This window comes from Arachis stenosperma, chromosome 9, assembly GCF_014773155.1.
Source record: "Arachis stenosperma cultivar V10309 chromosome 9, arast.V10309.gnm1.PFL2, whole genome shotgun sequence".
In the NCBI taxonomy this organism is placed as follows: Eukaryota; Viridiplantae; Streptophyta; class Magnoliopsida; order Fabales; family Fabaceae; genus Arachis; species Arachis stenosperma.
Window position 1 is genome coordinate 132,402,627 of NC_080385.1, and position 6,263 is coordinate 132,408,889.

Genomic DNA, 6,263 nt, shown 5'->3' on the forward strand with positions numbered 1-6,263 from the left:
ATTTAATGGAATCTCTATGGTCTCTATAGGAGCCTCAGATTCCCTTGGATCCTTAATAGGAAATTCCTTCTTGCTTGAGAGACGTCCCAGGAGGTTTTCCTCACTAGGATTTTCGTCCTCCTCCTCCCTTGTGCATACGGCCATATTGATTACATCAATGGCCTTGCACTCTCCTTTTGGATTCTCTTTTGTATTGCTTGGGAGAATACTGGGAGGAGTTTCAATGACTTTCTTACTCAGCTGGCCCACTTGTGCCTCCAGATTTCTGATGGAGGATCTTGTTTCACTCATGAAACTGAAAGTGGCCTTTGACAGATCAGAAACTAGATTGGCTAAATTAGAAGTGTTTTGTTCAGCATTCTCTGTCTGTTGCTGAGAAGATGATGGAAAAGGCTTGCTATTGCTCAGACTATTGCGTCCACCATTGTTAAAGCCTTGTTGAGGCTTTTGTTGATCCTTCCATGAGAAATTGGGATGATTTCTCCATGATGAATTATAGGTGTTTCCATAAGGTTCACCCATGTAATTAACCTCTGCTATTGCAGGGTTCTCAGGATCATAAGCTTCTTCAGAAGCTGCCTCTTTAGTACTGTTGGATGCATTTTGCCATCCATTCAGACTTTGAGAAATCATGTTGACTTGCTGAGTCAACACTTTGTTCTGAGCCAATATGGCATTCAGAGCATCAATTTCAAGAACTCCCTTCCTCTGAGGCGTCCCATTATTCACGGAATTCCTCTCAGAAGTGTACATGAACTGGTTATTTGCAACCATGTCAATAAGTTCTTGAGCTTCTGCAGGTGTTTTCTTTAAGTGAATGGATCCACCTGCAGAATGGTCCAATGACATTTTCGAAAACTTAGATAGACCATAATAGAATATATCTAATATGGTCCATTCTGAAAACATGTCAGATGGACACCTTTTGGTCAGCTGCTTGTATCTTTCCCAAGCTTCATAGAGGGATTCACCATCTTTTTGTTTGAAGGTCTGAACATCCACTCTAAGCTTGCTCAGCTTTTGAGGAGGAAAGAATTTATCCAAGAAGGCCGTGACCAGATTATCCCAGGAGTCCAGGCTATCCTTAGGTTGTGAATCCAACCATATTCTAGCTCTGTCTCTTACAGCAAAAAGGAAAAGCATGAGTCTGTAGACTTCAGGATCAACTCCATTCGTCTTAACAGTCTCACAAATCTGCAAGAACTCAGTTAAAAACTGGTAAGGATCTTCAGATGGAAGTCCATAAAACTTGCAGTTCTGTTGCATTAAAGCAACTAGTTGAGGCTTAAGCTTAAAATTATTGGCTCCAATGGCAGGAATGGAGATGCTTCTTCCATCAAATTTGAACGTTGGCTTTGTGAAGTCACCAAGCATTCTCCTTGCATTATTGTTGTTGGGTTTAGCTGCCATCTCCTTCTCTTGTTCTAATATTTCTGAAAGGTTACCTTTAGATTGTTGTAATTTAGCTTCTCTTAGTTTCTTCTTCAGAGTCCTTTCAGGTTCGGGATCAATTTCAACAAGAGTGCCTTTTTCCTTGTTCCTGCTCATATGAAAGAGAAGAAAACAAGAAAAGAAGAGGAATCCTCTATGTCACAGTATAGAGATTCCTTTATGTTAGTAGAAGAAGAAAGGGGAGAAGAGTGAAGAAGAATGGGTTCGAATTTTTAGATGAAGAGAGGTGAAGAGAAGTGTTAGTAAATAAATAATTAAATAATATAAGAAAAGAGTGGGAGAATTCGAAAATAAATTTTTGAAAAGGAGTTAGTAATTTTGAAAATTAAAGATAAGATATGATTAAAATTAAAGTTTAAAACAATTAAAAAGAATTTTTGAAAAAGAGAAAAGTATTTTCGAAAATTGAAGAGGGAAAAGTAGTTAGTTGGTTTTGAAAAAGATAAGAAACAAACAAAAAGTCAAATAGTTAGTTGAAAAAGATATTAAAATCAAATTTGAAATGATTAGAAGATAAGAAGTTAGATAAGATATTTGAAATCAAATTTTTGAAAAAGATAAAATTTTGAAAAAGATAAGATATAAAAGATATGATAAGATATATTTGAAAAAGATTTAATTTTTAAATTAAAATTGATTACTAACAAGAAACTAAAAGATAAGATTCTAGAACTTAAAGATTGAACCTTTCTTAACAAGAAAGTAACAAACTTCAAATTTTTGAATCAATCACATTAATTGTTTAGTGAATTTTCGAAAATATGATATAAAGATAAGAAAAAGATTTTAAAAATATTTTGAAAAATATTTTTGAAATTTTCAAAAAATAGAAAAAAATGAAAAAGATATAATTTTTGAAAAAAATTTTGAAAAGATAAGATTTTTAAAATTGAAAATTTGACTTGACTTGTAAGAAACAACTAATTTTGAAAATTTTTGACTAAGTCAACTCAAATTTTCGAAAATTATGAGAAAAATAAAGAAAAGATATTTTTTATTTTTGAATATTTTAATTATGAGAGAGAAAAACACAATTATTACCCAAAACATAAAAATTTTAGATCAAAACACATGATGCATGCAAGAACACTATGAATGTCAAGATGAACACCAAGAACACTTTGAAGATCATGATGAACATCAAGAACATATTTTTGAAAAATTTTTTATGCAAAGAAAACATGCAAGACACCAAATTTAGAAATCTTTAATGTTTGGACAATATGAATGCAAGAATGCACATGAAAAACAACACAAGACACAAAACAAGAAAACATCAAGATCAAACAAGAAGACTTACCACGAACAACTTGAAGATCATGAAGAACACTATGAATGAATGAAATTTTCGAAAAAATTAATGCATAGATTTTAGAAACATGCAATTGACACCAAAGTTCTTAAAAATTGACTCAAGACTCAAACAAGAAACACAAAATATTTTTGATTTTTTTGATTTTATGAATTTTTTTGTATTTTCTTTTGATTTTTTTTTTCGAAAAAAACATATAGGAAAAATAAAATAAGAGATTCAAAATCTTTAAGAAGAATTCCAGGAATCTTTCAATATTAGCCCAAAGCTCCAATCAAAGGGTTGGGCATGGCATAATAGCCAGCCAGCCTTGGGATATCATCAGTCATTCAACAGCAAGTGGATGAGGAATAGTTGGCTAGCTCTTGTGATGATGATTTGGAAGCCTCAGTCCAAAAGAATTTGGATATGGCTTTACAGCCAGTCAGGCTTCAACATGTTACCATGAAACTCTAGAATTCATTCTTGAAAGTTTTGAAGCCATAGAATAATTTAAAAAAAAATTTCGAAAATAAATTTTTTTTTTTTTGGAAAACAAAAATAAAGAAAAATTTTGAAAAATTTTTTTGAAAACTTTTTGAAAAGAAAATTACCTGATCTGAGCAACAAGATGAACCGTTAGTTGTCCATACTCGAACAATCCCCGGCAACGGCGCCAAAAACTTGGTGGACGAAATTGTGACCCTCTTTGTATTTGTATGAGATTTATTTAATGGCTATTGGCTATGTGTGGACACAACTCCGTTCAACTTAACCAGCAAGTGTACTGGGTCATCCAAGTAATACCTTACGTGAGTAAGGGTCGATCCCACAGAGATTGTTGGTATGAAGCAAGCTATGGTCACCTTGTAAATCTCAGTTAGGCAGATTAAATTGATTCACGATAGGTTCAAAAATTAATAATAAACAGAAAATAAAATAGGATAGAAATACTCATGTAAATCAATAGTGAGAGTTTCAGATAGGCGTATGGAGATGCTGTGCTCCTCTTGTATTTCTACTTTCTTATTACATTCATCCAATCCTTCTTACTCTTTTCCATGGCAAGCTGTATGTAGGGCATCACCGTCGTCAATGGCTACATCCCATCCTCTCAGTGAAAATGGTCCAAATGCTCTGTCACAGCACGACTAATCATCTGTCGGTTCTCAATCAGGTTGGAATAGAATCCCTTGATTCTTTTGCGTCTGTCACTAACGCCCAGCCTTCAGGAGTTTGAAGCTCGTCACAGTCATTCAATACCGGAATCCTACTCGGAATACCACAGACAAGGTTAGACTTTCCGGATTCCCAGAATCCTACTCCGAATACCACAGACAAGGTTAGACTTTCCGGATTCCCATTAATGCCACCATCTATCTAGCTTATATCACGAAGATTCTGTTGGGGAATCTAAGAGATATGCGCCCGGCCTAAGGTAGAACGGAAGTGGTTGTCAGTCACGCGCGTTCATAGGTGAGAATGATGATGAGTGTCACGGATCATCACATTCATCAAGTTGAAGTGCAACGTATATCTTGGAATAAGAATAAAAGAGAATTGAATAGAAAATAATAGTAATTGTATTGAAACTTGAGGTACAGCAGAGCTCCACACCCTTAATCTATGGTGTGTAGAAACTCCACCGTTGAAAATACATAAGTGAAAGCTTCAAGCATGGCCGAATGGCCAGCCCCCATGGTCTAAGGACTAGGCGTCTAGAGAGATGTTCCTCAGATCTAAAGTGATCAAAAGATGTCTAATACAATAGTAAATTATCCTATTTATACTAGACTGGCTACTAGGGTTTACATGAGTAAGTAATTGATGCATAAATCCACTTTCGGGGTCCACTTGGTGTATGCTTGGGCTGAGCTTGATCTATCCACGAGCTGAGGCTTTTCTTGGAGTTGAACGCCGAGTTATAGCATGTTTCTAGCGTTCAACTCCGGGTTGTGACGTGTTTCTGGCGTTTGACTCCAGACAGCAGCATGTACTTGGTGTTGAGCGCCACTTTACGTCATCAATTCCCGAATAAAGTATGAACTATTATATATTGCTGGAAAGCTCTGGATGTCTACTTTCCAACGCCGTTGAGAGCGCGCCATTTGAAGTTTTGTAGCTCTAGAAAATCCATTTTGAGTGCGGGGAGGTCAGATTCCAACAGCATCAGCAGTCCTTTTGTCAGCCTTTTTCAGAGTTTTGCTCAAGTCCCTCAATTTCAGCCAGAATTTACCTGAAATTACAGAAAAACACACAAACTCATAGTAAAGTCCAGAAATGTGAATTTAACATAAAAACTAATGAAAACATCCCTAAAAGTAGCTTGAACTTACTAAAAACTACCTAAAAACAATGCCAAAAAGCGTATAAATTATCCGCTCATCAGTTCACCCACGTAATTCACCTCTGCCATTGCAGGGTTCTCAGGATCATAAGCTTCTTCTTCAGAAGATGCTTCTTTAGTACTGTTAGATGCATTTTGTAATCCATTCAGACTCTGAGATATCATATTAACTTTATGGGTCAATATTTTATTCTGGGCCAGTATGGCATTCAGAGCATCAATTTCAAGAACTCCCCTCTTCTGAGGCGTCCCATTACTCACAGAATTCCTCTCAGAGGTGCACATGAATTGGTTATTTGCAACCATGTCAATAAGTTCTTGAGCTTCTGCATGCGTTTTCTTTAGGTGAATGGATCCACCTACAGAATGGTTCAGTGACATCTTAGACAATTCAGACAGACCATCATTGAATATATCCAAGATTGTCCATTCTGAAAGCATGTCAGAAGGACACTTTTTGGTCAACTGCTTGTATCTTTCCCAAGCTTCATAGAGGGATTCACCATCTTTTTACTTGAAGGTCTGAACATCCACTCTAAGCTTGCTCAGCTTTTGAGGAGGAAAGAACTTGGCCATGAAGGCCGTGACCAGCTTATCCCAAGAGTCCAGGCTATCTTTAGGTTTTGAGTCCAACCATGTTCTAGCTCTGTCTCTTACAGCAAAAGGGAAAAGCATGAGCCTGTAGACTTCAGAATCTACTCCATTAGTCTTAACAGTATCACAGATCTGCAAGAACTCAGTTAAAAACTGATAGGGATCTTCTGATGGAAGTCCATGAAACTTGCAGTTCTATTGCATTAGAGCAACTAGTTGAGGCTTCAGCTCAAAATTGCTTGCTCCAATGGCAGGGATTGAGATGCTTCTTCTATAAAAATTAGAAGTAGGTGTAATATAATCACCAAGCAGCCTCCTTGCATTGTTGTTGGGTTCGGCCATGTCTCCTTCTTTTTTGAGATTCTTGGTGCACGAAATTGTGATTCATTCTTTTCACAACTCAAACAGTCCCCGGTAATGGCTCCAAAGACTTGGTGCTCAATACCATGGTCTAAACATAATTTCACAACTTCGCACAACTAACCAGCAAGTGCACTAGGTCGTCCAAGTAATAAACCTTACGCGAGTAAGGGTCGATCCCACGGAGATTGTTGGTATGAAGCAAGCTATGGTCACCTT

General features: G+C 36.5%; 1 non-coding gene across 1 annotated transcript; it reads left to right on the forward strand.

The window, feature by feature from the left end:
• Window positions 1–5,525: 5,525 nt before the first annotated feature.
• Window positions 5,526–5,633, forward strand: LOC130953272 (small nucleolar RNA R71). The gene has a single exon (XR_009075444.1). It is a non-coding gene; the product is annotated as a small nucleolar RNA R71 (small nucleolar RNA).
• The last annotated feature ends 630 nt before the right edge of the window (window positions 5,634–6,263 follow it).